Raw genomic sequence first — 14,120 nt, forward strand, 5'->3', positions numbered from 1 at the left:
TGTCTTATCTTGTTCTCTTCTTTAGTTGCCTGCTCATACCCTTTATGTTGCAGGATAACTTAAGCAACGAGAATGATTATCTTCTTGGCCTGAATAGGATACAGTAAAGTGTAAATACTAGCTGTTTTACTACTTTGTGGTTCCTGCTTAAAGCCCATTGTAAAAGCCCAGGTACCACTTGTGAGCACAAGTCACTGACATTTCTCCCCAACAGATACACAAATTTTTATCTTAATATCAATAACCTTTTACAACTTCCTGTTGCTATCAGAGATGCTGTTATCTCCCAGCCTCTTAAGCTGGGGGTCAACATTTTATTCTGCACCAAGTTTATTGCCATGTCTCTTGACTTTGTCCTCTTTGACAGCTCATTTTCTCCCTAAAACCCCCAGCCACGTTCTAATTGTGGCCCATGTAAACAGTTTCCACCATTTCCATGTTCAGCTATAGGAGGAAAAGGCCATCCTGGCACTCAGTTTGAAATGTCAGTGCCATTAAGCAACAGCTTTTTGCAAGTGTTGTCATATTTTACCAATATATACACTTGAGGCAATTGAAATGCGGCTTCCAAAGAAAGTGCAAGGAATATGCAACTTGTCTGTTATGAAGATTCCATTTTTAGTTAGTTACTTTTAGGCAATTGGGACAATTTCCCCCATAGTTCATAAATGTGCTTTCTGGGGTGCTTGTTGTCACATGTTTCTTGCTTTTGCAGTTGTTGATTGCCATGCAAAAGTAGTCCCAATCTTTTGAACTATCTCTGCAAACTTTAGTATTTTTGGTTGTCTCTGCAATACTCCATGTGAGTTCTCTGCCTGTGCAGGTATCTGGATAAACTCAGTAGAGGGGTTTGTCCTCTCTGCATATGCTCTAGGAGAGTGGACAAACAGCTCATCTCTTCTGTCTGCTGAGGACCTTCTCTGAGCTTTTTTCTTTCTTTCTCTAATGATAGTTCCAGAGCTTTTCTTTACAGATTTGTGTAACATGGTGTCACCACTTTTGTTGTGTTGTGGGAAGAGTTTGGTGTGGGGATACTCCTGTGATGCATGTATAATATTTTAAGTGTATTGACTGGAGAAGAATGAATGGATGCCTGTGATGGATATGGTCAGTGTCATGTTTTAGCGGGGAAAGAACAACATATAGTATTCCCCTCCATGCCAAAGATTTATAAATCAAGCTAGAAGGAATAGTTTCATCTCCATGTTTTTTGTGGGGTGGGGTGAGGAGTACATTGCAGAGACTAGCAGGAGCCAACTTCTAAATATATTTTACTTAGCAAAGTTTATATACCACTTACTTGACAGATTTTTAAGTGGTTTAAAAAGAACAATCAAAGTAAATATGAAAAATAAGTTAACATTGTGTATTCAACAATTTTAAGAAACAATAAGACGATAAAATATAAATGAGAAAGTCAATTTCTTTATTTTCCTATTTGTTCTGCTACTAAGTTTTCCTGGCTTCCTTGGTTAAAAAGTTTTTAAGCCAAGAGTTGTTGATTTTAATTAGTACACAGTGGCTTATTTGTTCCTTTCTAGCTTATAAAAATGGATAAGAAAGTTATTAAAAAAAACATATTGGAGAATAAAACGAAAACCAGCAGGTTTTTAGAAGGTTTTCAGCAGTGGAATGGGAATCCATATGTGCCCCTGTTTTTTTTACTTTGTGATCAACATAATGTTTTCCTAACATTTTTAAAAATAAATCTAAGTGCCAAATGAAACAGATCCAGAAAGGGAGACAATAAAGTTATTTAAAGAAAGCCAGAGTCAAGCTTAAAAGTTTTTATTGCGTTTCCATACCACATTGGTTCTACCACCCACGGTAAAGAAATAAGCTAATACTGTAGAGAAAACATTTTGGCTGAGGTTTATAATACGGACATCTTTTCTTAAAAATGACCAAAGCGTTTTGACATTATTTCCATTTGTTAACAGCCAAACTGAAGTACTCTTTCACTAAGCTGGGACATTATGTAGTTGCTGTTTGGATGTGTTTAGTCTGGAGAAGATTAGAAGTCAAGTTGCAAAGCCAACACAGTGGTTTCATTTGTCTTGACCTCTGCTCCTGGATATTGTACATAGAGTCCATCTGCTGGCTGTTGTTGATCTGTTTTTGCACCAGATGTTTGAGTCCTTTTTGAGGCTGAACTGTGATAATAAACACTGCTCTTGTTTTCAAAAAGAAGCTAGTGATATAAACTGTGATTCTTCAGACAAAAAAAAGCCCTTTCCATAATAAGCAATATATGGTAATCTTGGAAGAGCTTTTCACATACAAAAAATTGTCACCACACTATTGTCATTAGCATGCTCACTTGGGAATTAAAATGAAAATATTATGAGAGAAGCAGATTATCACTTGTTCGTGTTTCAACAGAAAGCTGGTGTGGCTTCCTGCTGTGTTTACTGACCAAATCTCAGATTGAAAATTGCTTATGTTAAAGGAGGAGGAACTCTCTAAAATATTGGGGCATCTAAGTAGCTCGCCACAGGCCAACTGACAGGTGGGTTGAGACCACCCACTTGTAAGTGGCTTGATGTCATGCTTCAAAATGTACATGCATGCATTGGAAGTCTGGATTCCGCATAGGGAGATTGGGGATAGCTAATTTTTATATTTATTTTTTTGGTAGCTATTCTTCGTTTCCAACATTTTCATCTTTTTATAGATTACAGATTTTTCTCAGCTCTTACACTGCTTAGTCATTGATAGGATGAATCTGTCTCTCAGGATGAGATTTATTGTTGTTGTTTCTCGTTATAGGGGCATTGCCTAGTTCTGCGTTGAATGTCACCTTACCTATGAAAAACAAATTCACTAAGTATTTTATGAGAACGTAAAAATAGCCTTCTGGGTCGGGCAATGGCCCATCTAGTCCAACATCCTGTTCTCACTGTGGCCAACCAGATATCTGTGAGAAACCAGGAAGCAGAAAATGAGCACAAGAGCACTCTGCTCTCCTGTGGTTTCCAGCAGCTAGTATTTGGAATACCGTATTTTTCGTTCTATAGGACGCACATTTTCCCCTCCAAAAATTAAGGGGAAATGTGTGTGCGTCCTATAGAGCGAATGCAGGCTGCGCCGCTAAGCCCAAAGCCAGAACAGGAAGACGGAGCACTGCGGAGGGCTCCGTCTCGCTGCTCTAGCTTGGGGACGGCTCCGCGCAAAGCCTCTGCAGGGCAGCGGGGCGCTGCGCTCCAAAGGCTTCAGGGATCTTTGAGGCTGGCGGTGGGGGAAAGCAGCGCTTCCCCCCACCGCCAGCCCCACAAGCTCCGGTGAATGTTTTAGAGGGGGAGAACAAGAAAAAAAAAATTTCCCCTGTTCTCCCCCTCCTATGGTCCTGTGCATCCTATGGTCCGGTGCGTCCAATGGAGTGAAAAATACGGTATTTTTTCTACAGTGGGCTGCTAATGTGTCCTGGAAGCTTGGTATTGGAAGGCAATGTGATTATGGTTTTCATCTCTTCATGGGGCTGCTTCTTTTCACATGTTTACAGCAATACAGATTGTTCAAACAACATATTTAATTGCTCTATCAAGCAATTGACCTTTCGAATTGAAAACCAGTTACTTTTGGTTGACATGACTTTAAATCCCTAATAGCCAGTGTGTTGCCCTCCAGGTGTTGTTAGATTACAACTCCTATCATCCTTGACTATTGACTTTGCTGTCTAATGCTGATGGGAATTGGAGTCAAAAACATCTGGAGGGCACCACATTGACTATCTCTGTCTTAAGCAGCCTATTAATTATTTGTGCCTTATGTTATGGGGGTTTGGATTGGATTTCAGCTGTGTATTTTATAACAGATAATGCTTCAATTTTTGTCTGTACTTGAAAAGGCTGGTTTTTTTAAGCCAAATGAAAACATCTAGAGAGGTTTGTGCTTGTGCTTGATAAATTAAACTTCCTCTGCACCTCAGGGTTTCTTTGTTTGTTTCGATTATTAACTCAAAGAACTGATGTTCCAATTAATTTATATATGCTTGTTTTGTTGACTTGCAATGTGTTTATCGTCGTTTGAAAGAACCAAGAGGCCTGTCCATACTCCAGTCCTAGCCCTATTTGAAGATGAAAGGCCTTGGTTTCAAGCACCAATTTACATCAGGAAGCACTTAGAAGATCACAAGTGTGACATGTTTAGGTATACAAAGACACTGTTTCCAGGCTTTGGCACTTGGATCAAAAATGCTTTGACTTCAGAAAGGGGAGAGAGCTGTAGTATCCGGCAAGTCAGTCAAAGTGTGTGTTAGCCAAGAGCTATTTACTTTGAATCTTTTACATCTTTTTCACTTTTTCTCCCTGCATGTATCTTCAGGTTTTCTTTTTAAGTATTCTTTAATCTATCTGTTGATTCAAATGAAATTGACTGCATATAAAAGACACGGCTGTCATCTACATTTGTCTGCTTTCAGAGAAACCAGGCGTCTTTCCCCATCACCCTTCTTCCACAAGGGAAAAGTGAATTCCATTTTTAAAAGACTCGTCCCTAAGTTCCGTTTTGCAAAGCAAGACGTTAACAAATACTAACGTCGCTTTATAACTGAACTTCCAGAATATCAGTTTAATATATATTTTAACAGCACTCTTTATCAAACCAAGTTTCCTGGATTTAACTTCCCCACAGGGAATCGCAGCTGGGTTGCCCTGTCTAGCTAACCCCACTCAAATAGTTCAAAACCCCAAATGCCCACACTGACAGTTGGTCCTTCTCCCATTGGGAGTCAAATCCCTATCTGCCACAGGTCCTTGTCTAACCCACAGATAATCCCTATCTGAGCCCACTGAGACAGTCCGAGAGCTCATCTGCCTACCCAGTCAGAAAGCCCCTATCTGCCCCTTATACTGTCATCATATAACTTAAATTCCATCCTCTCACTCTCTTAATTGGCTGTTGTTCTCACCAGCTCTCATTGGTTGCTGGGTCATCAGGAGGCAAACTCAGGGCTTGTTTGTCACAGTGACCTTTAGCATTCATTGTGACTGTATCTTACATTGAGAGTTAATATAGTACAGTTCAAAAAAAACTGTTGACTGAAATAATGTGAGGTATAGAATTGTAGAGCTGGATGGGCCATGTAGTCCAACCCCCTGTAAAGTGAGATCCTCTTTTCTGTTGCTTTTGGGTTCTGATAGGTAAATGAAGTTGAAGTCCTATAAACATTTACCTGGAAGCAAATCCCATGAACTCAATGGGAGTTGCTTCTAAGTAGACAAACATAGGATTATACATAGGATTCCAGAAAGGGTTATTTGCATGTTCAGACCCAGAAACCTCCCCCCTAAATAAATACACACTTGACTCAGATTTTTGGTTTGGTTTTTGGCAGAATTTAGGCCACAAGTTTATTGATTACAGAAAGTGACTGGTTGCATAGGCTCTGGTTCAACTAGCTCCCTGCCATGCAGGTAGCGCTGACCCAGGGCGCCAGCATAGGTCAGCCAAGGGTGAACACCTGGATAAGCGGAAAGCCAGGCACAGGCTATCTCCGCCACCTAAATGCCCCCCTGGACTCAGGCACGGGCACAACCCTCTCACAGGGGTTGACCAAACCATCGAGTCCCTGGATTCCTTTAACGTAATACCCTTCACATAGGGATGGCGAGAGTGTTGTCCCATCCCTATCACCTGAACCAGAGCCTATCTGCAGCCTTACAAGTTGTGACAATTTGCTACGTGGCAGGCGAAACCCAAATGGCAACAGCCGATCAGCCAAGTGGGGAAAATTCCTGCTGTGCCCCTGTCCCAACGACAGACGACCCATGACGGCATAGCAAGGTCAAGCGCAACAAGCCCTAAAAGTAGGGAGAGGTGGGCGGGTGTTCCGAATGTATGCGCCGAAAGAGGAAGCTCTGGGTCATGCGCATGGGCATAAATACAGTAGGTCCCTCAAACTATTTGGACTGCGTCCCATTGGCCAAATTGCACCCAGCTTCGAGGGACCTACCAATTGGGTGTTGTGGCTGACCAGATGTACCCACCCACAACACAGGGTGTCGGTTGTCCAGGTCTCACTGCAATATGTGCCCTCTTTAAGGGAAGACCCGATTTACTTTCAGATGGCAGGGATTGAACCTAGGCCCTTTGATAAATAAAGCATGTAACATCCCACTTATGACTGTACACCAGACTTATTGCAGTCCCAAATCAGGCTCTGTATGGACAATAGTATAATACGTAGTAGGAGAGATTGATTTAAATCAGTGAGTGAGATTCAGTTTCTCTCTGTGGAATTAATATATCTCCTGAACAAGCATGGATACAACCTGGCTGCTATGATTTAATGGTTTGTCTGCAGCTAGGGAGAACCTTTATATAGTCTGGCAAGAAAATCCAAGAGGTGATGTAACCTACATCAGCCTTCGCTAAACTGGTGACCATCAGATGATCTCGCTGGCTATGGCTGATGGGAGTTGAAGTCTAAAACAAAAGGAGGGAACCAGGTTGAGGAAGGCTGATCGACATGCACTTTGCTTGTCTGTACACATGGTGGAATTCCTTCCCACTCCCCCCATTTAAACTCTTTTCTTCCTCGATTCAAGTCAGTGCCGATTGCCCGTTCCTAGACCAGAGTTTAACTGAAGGATGCCTTTAAATAACAGAGTTTTAAAGTAAAGGGTAAATTAACTATTTTAAACTATTATAATCTGGCAATCACTCTTATGTAGGCCACTTGCTGTGAATCATTTACTGCTATAACACATCCTTCAAAAATAGGGTGAGTTGTTTTTTTTTAAAAAAAGCAGCGAGAGAGAGCGAGAGAGAGAGAGCACAATCTACAGTAAATGGAATTGGGACTGAAATATGAATCATGAATCACTACTTTTTACTTCCCCACCTCCACTCCCTTCCTATATACCTATCTTTTTACCCATTTGTCTGTCAGTGCTAATCTTGATGCTATCTTGAGAGAGTACGTAGGCATGAAGTGAACCACTGAAGTTTTGCATTACAGCATGTTGGCACACACTGAAATTGAACTGAACATGTAAGTGTAAGGATATTTCCGTTCCACCTTAAAAGGGAGCAGGATGTTTATGTCACAGCCTGCGTATTTCCTGTTCACAGGATGTTTCTGTTGTGTCTATGCTTTCGTTTTCTTTCTCTGTGCCTGAGACACTGAAGCAGGCAGTCATGTTTTCTTTGTTCTGACCAGCGCTGAATAAAGTTGTAAATAATGCTCTCCTGCGTGCATCTTTCGCTGTGCGAATTCTGCTGATAGAGCGTGCATCAGCTCTGGAATGTGGCAAGCTATTTCTGGAGCTCGTGTCGCTAATTGAATGATACTGCGTGTCTACGGGAGATCGATGGATTGTCCGGAATCGACGTGGGGTCATGATGGCCTTTGTCTCCCTGGCAGTATCCCAACAGTAAGTCGGGCAGGTAGAGAAGATAGCTTAGGATCTATTGGTAGCTTAGGATCTATTGGTAGACAATCCTTTGCAGTAGATCACAGAGAGTTTCTGTCTTTAACAACAGCAAGTTTTTAAAAACAACAAACACAACACTCTATCATAGCAGTTCTTGTGCAAACTACCAGCTTTGGTGTTCCTTGTCTGTAAAACAATGTTGTTTCATTTTAACAGATCCTTGTGCAAATTTTAGTATTCCCCTTTAAACCCTGCCCTCTAGCAACTCAGCTGTGGATTTGTTTATCCACATCAAGAGTCTAATAAATAATCGTCGCGAGTGGATCTTGTGGTTTTAGGGTGTTGGGGTTTTTTTATTTAAAATAATCCCACAGTGTAAGGGGTATTCTTATTTCAGTTTATGCTGCTTTATATTGTTGACTGGAGAACAGATTGGTTGAGCATCGTGACTACTGTTGCAACAGAAAGAAGTCATGAGGGCAATTTTCTCCTTAAATATAACCTAATAAGCCAGGGCATAAACCACTTGGGAATAGCCTTCCTGTTGCAGCATCTCATCAGTGACCTTCATGGAACTTCACATCCTACATAGCTTCATGTTTTGCAACTTAAGAGTTAAAACAGTGTTTGGGTCACTATAGATTTTGGATCCAGGAAATGGAATCGTGGCACTGGAAATGAAGGAGCGAGTTGGCTATCAAATGAATGGTGACACATCCCTAACATGAAAGAGCGTGTTATCTGCTAAGTGTTGAAGCGGAACTGTCTCTCACTACCCACACAATTGATTTTTCACTTAGCGGATTGTCTATTCACTGTCTCTTCTGCTATAGCTTTGAATTTTTTATTTTTTTAAAAAAAGCAAGTCCTTTTCCTGCCATTGCTAGGCCCCTTAAACCTTACTATAGATATATATATATATTTCTTCAAAAGTACAATTTTCCCTACTCTACCATTTATATGCACTTTTGGTGGAAACTAATCTAACTTGCATCTTTTGGACAGGGTTTGCTGCTGCTGCTGCTGTTGTTGTATTTTTGCACTCAAGTGCCTCAAAGCGCCCAGTAAATGTGCATTTGCGAAACTGCCATCATTTCTGTGAGTAGGTAGATTCAAAGTGCATTGCTGGAGCCCTTTGTAGTGTTGAAAGAAAGTATGCACATGCACAGATGCTGATTTATCCTTAAGAGTTCTGTGCTCGTCTGTTCCACTTTATGAACATGATTAACTATAGCTACCAACAAACACTTGCATGTTGTTGCACATGCAGACAACTCTGGAACTATTTTCTTCTCTAAGGACAGCTTTACAAGTTACTCATTTAATATGGGTGCTAATGATAGCAGAGATGTTGAGTGAATAATGGTTCCGTCTGGGTTGCTACATTAAGAAACCCTTATGCACATTTGCCTCCTAATTACATACCCCAAAATATATATTCACAGCTAAGCAATTTTTGTCCATCTTCATTGGGATCAACTCTCTTGCCCTTGGTGTAGTTTGGTTGATAATCTGGCCAAGAGATTAGAAGTACTTTGCCACACATAGTATAGATTGTCAGATTGCATACATCCAGTATCTGAGTCTACCAATGAAGCTGGTAGCCTGCACTTTTGGTAGAATGGTGGTAGCTCCACAGCCCTAGATGTGGCTGATTTAGAGTCAGGGCTTGGGCTCTTCTATAAACTGGGTGGCTAGTGTGCGTTTGTTTATATGCACAGAGCACATACATGTGCTATTCCACTAAAGTACGTTATCCTTTTCTGTGGTGAATCGGTCCTGTTCATGCATTGTGAAAGTGTGCTTGCAAGCACTATCTCTGGCTGATAGGATTTTCCTTCACCATCCATCCTCTAACTGGAAGCTTTATCAAATCTATGCAATGTATTTTTTGTAACAGTTTTAATTTCAGGTTGTCATGATCTATGGCAACCAGCCAAAAGAACTAAACACTGGCTCTGCTTCTACTGTAGTGGCCAGTTGCTAACTCCATTCTCACCACCATATGTTATGGAGCGCACACTTTTCCTTGAATGAATATCAGTTGTCATTCAAGAGGATGCTGTTGTGCTCAGGTCCTTCTTGCAGGCATCTGGTTACCCACTGTGTTGTCCGGATCCTGCAAGGCTTTTTCCTACATTCTTACCTAAGCATTCTCTATTGTTTCTTGTTGTGCCCGACACAGAAAGCTTTGGCAGTTGCTACATAAGAATCTGCATGATTTCTCCTAATTTACCACCACCATCACCTTCCATAATTAAGCCTCCTGAGTCCCATTAGCATCAGGAGGTTGTTAAAACAGGAGGGCTCCTGCTGCTGCTAGCATTTTTACAGCTGACTTCTTGCTGAGAGAAGTTTGCTTAATCCTAGAAGAAGAAGCTGGAAGGAAGAGGATTTGGGAATACTGGGGCTGGCAGCATAGCAGGCCCCAAAGGGAACACTAAACTTTCAATTCTTAAACTTTTCAAGTCCTGCTGGCACGAAGCTGGTAATGAAGTTACTATGTCAGTAGGTCTCTGAAGAAGCTGCTAGAGCAGGGTTTCCCAAACTTGGGTCTCCAGATGTTTTTAGACTACAACTCCCACCATCCCTAGCTAGCAGGACCAGTGGTCAGGGATGATAGGAATTGTAGCCCAAAACCAGCTGGAGACCCGAGTTTGGGAAACCCTGTGGTAGAGCCAGGCAGAAGGATTTCCTTAAGTCAAAGTCAATGGGTTCATTCACCAGCTGTCAACCACAAAGTATAACTGCAACAGGTGCTTCATGATCTGTGTATGGAGGTTGGCTGTCCTTCATTGTTGAGGCCAGCCAGGTTCTTGCAATTGTTTCTGCCATGATCCTCTCCTATGCTATTTACAGAGTACTCAGGAGAGGAGAGAATTCAGTTCCTTTCTTTGTGCTAAACTTAGAGAGAAATATCTCAGCTGGGTGAAAAGTGACATATTGGCCCTGTCCTTTCTCTGCATCACCATGAATACCCAGCCCTGTTGATAAAGGTGCAACACTGGCCTGGATCCTTACAAGAGATGTTTGCTGCAGGGATGCTGCTAAATGTAGCCCAAATGTACTCCCAAACTGCTGCTTCTCTGGATTAGCAGATCCCTGTGCTGAAGGCTCCTTTGGTCAAGAGTAGGCTTTGGTGCCCAATGGGTACTTGCTACCTCTTTTTATACAGGAGACTCAAGTGTAATAGTACCTGAACCAACTGGAAAAGTACGGGCTGCTCAGCCATCTCGTCTCCCAAAAATGTTTCTGCATGTGAGGTTATGTAGTGGAGCCAATGGCAACCCTAAAAAAGAAAAATACCAGCAAAATCTAGCATGCCACTTCGGTTTCCCCAAAGCAATCCTGGTTTTCCTGGTCCTGCCTGGTCTTTCGGCCTTTTTCTAGCTCCAGAATATCAGCTTGAATTGTCACCAGGAGATACTGCTCTTTTTGGTGTCTGTCGGGCATTGAGTCACAAATATAAAATGAAATACAGCATATTGAGCTGGTGATGGTGATTTAGCATAATACTTGGAAAACATCCTGTGTTGTTCTTACCTTGAGATTCTTGTGCTGTAAGTCAGCATGTTCGCTCTATGCCAAAAAGCTTCACCAAGGAGCCCTGTAGTAGCTTCTATTTCTACAACACAAACATTTGGTTCACTGAGTTTATGTGAAGTATTTGACTTTCTAAAATGCTTAACATGTGATTTTTCACTTGTAGCTGTTTTTCAAATGTGCTTTCTTCTTCTTTGTCTCCATTGTCTTTGTCGCCTTGCCTTAAGTTGCATCATTTTTACTTAAAAGTTTCTGCTTAGTAAGCATTCGGCAAGCATGTTGAGTAGCTCTGATAATTAGGTAATTTGAATTCAGGCATGGATGTTGGATAATGCATCCTGGGATGGTAGCTGGCTTGCTGTAAGGTGATGCATTCAGCCTTTAGTTGAGAGTGTAATGGGCTTTATATCATTGTTGCTTGCCTGCCTCCCAACTGCTTAGAGTGCAAAAGCATGTGTGTGCTCTGTTTGCCCTCTCTCTCCTCAAGAGAAGCAGCAGATGTTGACAGTGAATATAGTGGAGTGGGAATGGGTAAAATAATGAACTGAAGTGGAAGCTTAATGGAATTATTAATGGGATTTGTGTTCATATAATGAGCAAGAACTAGTTCTATTAATATGAGTTTTCCGTGTGTAAACCTGTGCCAAAGATTTCTAAAATTCTCATCCTTCTTCAGAAAGACATTTGTACGGTACAGAGTTGTAATTCTTTGAAGATTCCTCTTTCTACCACTCTGAAGTTCCCTTCCAGTGTATAAATCAGAACGAAACCATTTTAAAAGAGCTGCAAAGAAAAATGTGGATGATATTTAAATGCAAAAAAGTACCTTCAAGTATCCTCTGAAAGGAACAAAAAGAAAATGCCATTTTTGATTAAGCAGTAAAGAACTGCATAGCCAGGGATGACCCTTGCTGTGTAGGAGGGTGAAGCAACCTGTTTCAAGGGGTGCCATGAGGATGCAATACATGGAGGTAGGAATTGGTATGTCAATGGTTCAGGAAGACTTTTTAAAGCACTGGCCGTAGTGGAAGTAGGAAAAGCATAAAGAGTACTTGGTGGTTGGGGAGGGGGAAGAGATATTTTTATTTTATATTCAGAATATAAAAAGGTAAAGGGACCCCTGACCATTAGGCCCAGTCGTGACCGACTCTGGGGTTGCAGCGCTCATTTCGCTTTATTGGCCGAGGGAGCCAGCGTACAGCTTCCGGGTCATGTGGCCAACATGACTAAGCCGCTTCTGGCAAACCAGACCAGTGCATGGAAACACTGCCGTTTACCTTCCCGCTGGAGCGGTACCTATTTATCTACTTGCACTTTGACGTGCTTTTGAACTGCTAGGTTGGCAGGAGCAGGGACCGAGCAACGGGAGCTCACCCCGTCGCCCGGATTCGAACCGCCGACCTTCTGATCAGCAAGCCCTAGTCTCTGTGGTTTAACCCACAGCGCCACCCGAGTCCCTCACATTCGGAATATAGGCAACTCCTAATTTGCGCAGGGGTTGCTTTCTGGGTCGTTGCGTGTTGCATGAAATCGCGTACAATTGAAACACCCAGCTTTGTTCCTCTCCTGTTCTGCCCTTTTAGTGATGTGTTTTATGACGTTTCCGGGTCCCTTATAGGTTTGCCGTGTGGTCGTGCTTAAAATGTGGGCTGCCTGTACAGTATAGAGCAAGGACGTTCAATTCCCAGCAGATTGCAATCTACTCACAGTGTAAAAAAAACTGGCAGTGATCTGCCCATTGTCATTGGATGGACCAAAGTTGTTGAGCATTTTTTTTAGGAAGCCACAGTTGTTGTTTTCCCTTTTTTTGGGGGGGGGGGAATCACTGACAGGCCAAAGATCTACCAGGAACACTCCATGATCTACCAGTAGATCACCATCTACCTGTTGGACATGCCTGGTATAGAGAATAAAGCATCCTGTGCAAATATTACACAGAAGTATGAGAGAGAGTTCAGAATGACATTTTCAACAGCTAGTTTTTAAATCTGTGAGTAAAATGGTGGCCAGTTCCTATGCACTTGTTATTTAATCTGCTTGAATTGTGTTTCCCCCCCAGTGAATACATAATATGAAACTGATGCTTCTTTTCTGTGTTTGTTCAGCCTGTGTTACTTCTTCCATGACAGCAGACAAATAACAAGATAGAGCATGTGCTTTGTGCCAAGTCTTCATTGTGACTAATTTTTTTAAGTTGGCATGCATTAATTCTACTGGGGTCAACAAACACTCCGCTTGTTAAAAGTATGGACTTAATTGCTTCGTTGAATAGGAATCAGCAAGAGTATTTCATGCACCACCATGAGGCTGAGTTGGTAAATACGGATGCTGACTGGCATCGTTGTCTTCTGCACAATCAGACATACATAGGGTCAAGGTCAAATGTACAGCATTGAACATAAAGTCTGGTTTTTATGATGGATGTCGGTGCTTTCTATTTCGGAAATGTACTGATTTCGATGTTTTATTGTGGACTCATGCTCAGCCTGGGGTGAATGATATTGAATAAAATATATTGTTCCTATAACTCATATTAATGGGAATTCAATAAGAGCAACCTGTCATCTGTTGAGATTAGAAATGAGTGCAAATGTTGTGCTGTAAAAGCATTAAAAAGACATTACAAATTAGGTTCTACCACAATGCCACATTGTGTTCCTTATAAATAATTTATAGCAAAGCTGGGCCTTGAAGTCTCTTGGATTGTCCATTTGTAGAGGCCCAATAGTTACCTTCTGGAGCTGACTGTGCTCCATTGATCTGATTTATGGAACTCATAAATGCCGTGGCCTTCTAATTTAATAAACTTTATTCAGTCTATGTTTTAAGCATTGTAGTAAAGCACTTCCTTCTAACTAAAATGAAATACTGTGGTGTTTAAGCATTACACTGTAGTATTTTGTTTATAATTTTCTCATGAAAATGTATTGTGTGGCATTATAATGAATGCCCATATTTCATTTGAGTGTTTTGATTTAACAACTATCGGTTGGCTTCTTAAACCTTATTTGACTTCATTTTGTTTCATTTCTTGTTCTGCTTCCTTTTGAAGAGCTAAGGGTGAGTGGCATCAATTTAAGACTACAAACCACCACAATTATTTGGTAAAATCAGGGCTTTTTTCCAGCGGGAACTCGCAAGAACTCAGTTCCGGCACCTCTCAGGTGGGCACCATTGCCATTCAAAGAGAGTGAGGGAGGT

At 41.5% G+C, this 14,120-nt stretch overlaps 1 protein-coding gene across 1 annotated transcript in view; it reads left to right on the forward strand.

Annotated features, from left to right (window-relative positions):
* Positions 1 to 14,120, forward strand: part of KLHL29 (kelch like family member 29) — a 445,478-nt gene that overhangs the window by 144,779 nt on the left and 286,579 nt on the right. The window lies entirely within an intron of this gene.

The sequence above is a fragment of the Podarcis erhardii genome (genome assembly GCF_964252035.2).
Source record: "Podarcis erhardii genome assembly, chromosome: 3".
NCBI lineage: Eukaryota > Metazoa > Chordata > Lepidosauria > Squamata > Lacertidae > Podarcis > Podarcis erhardii.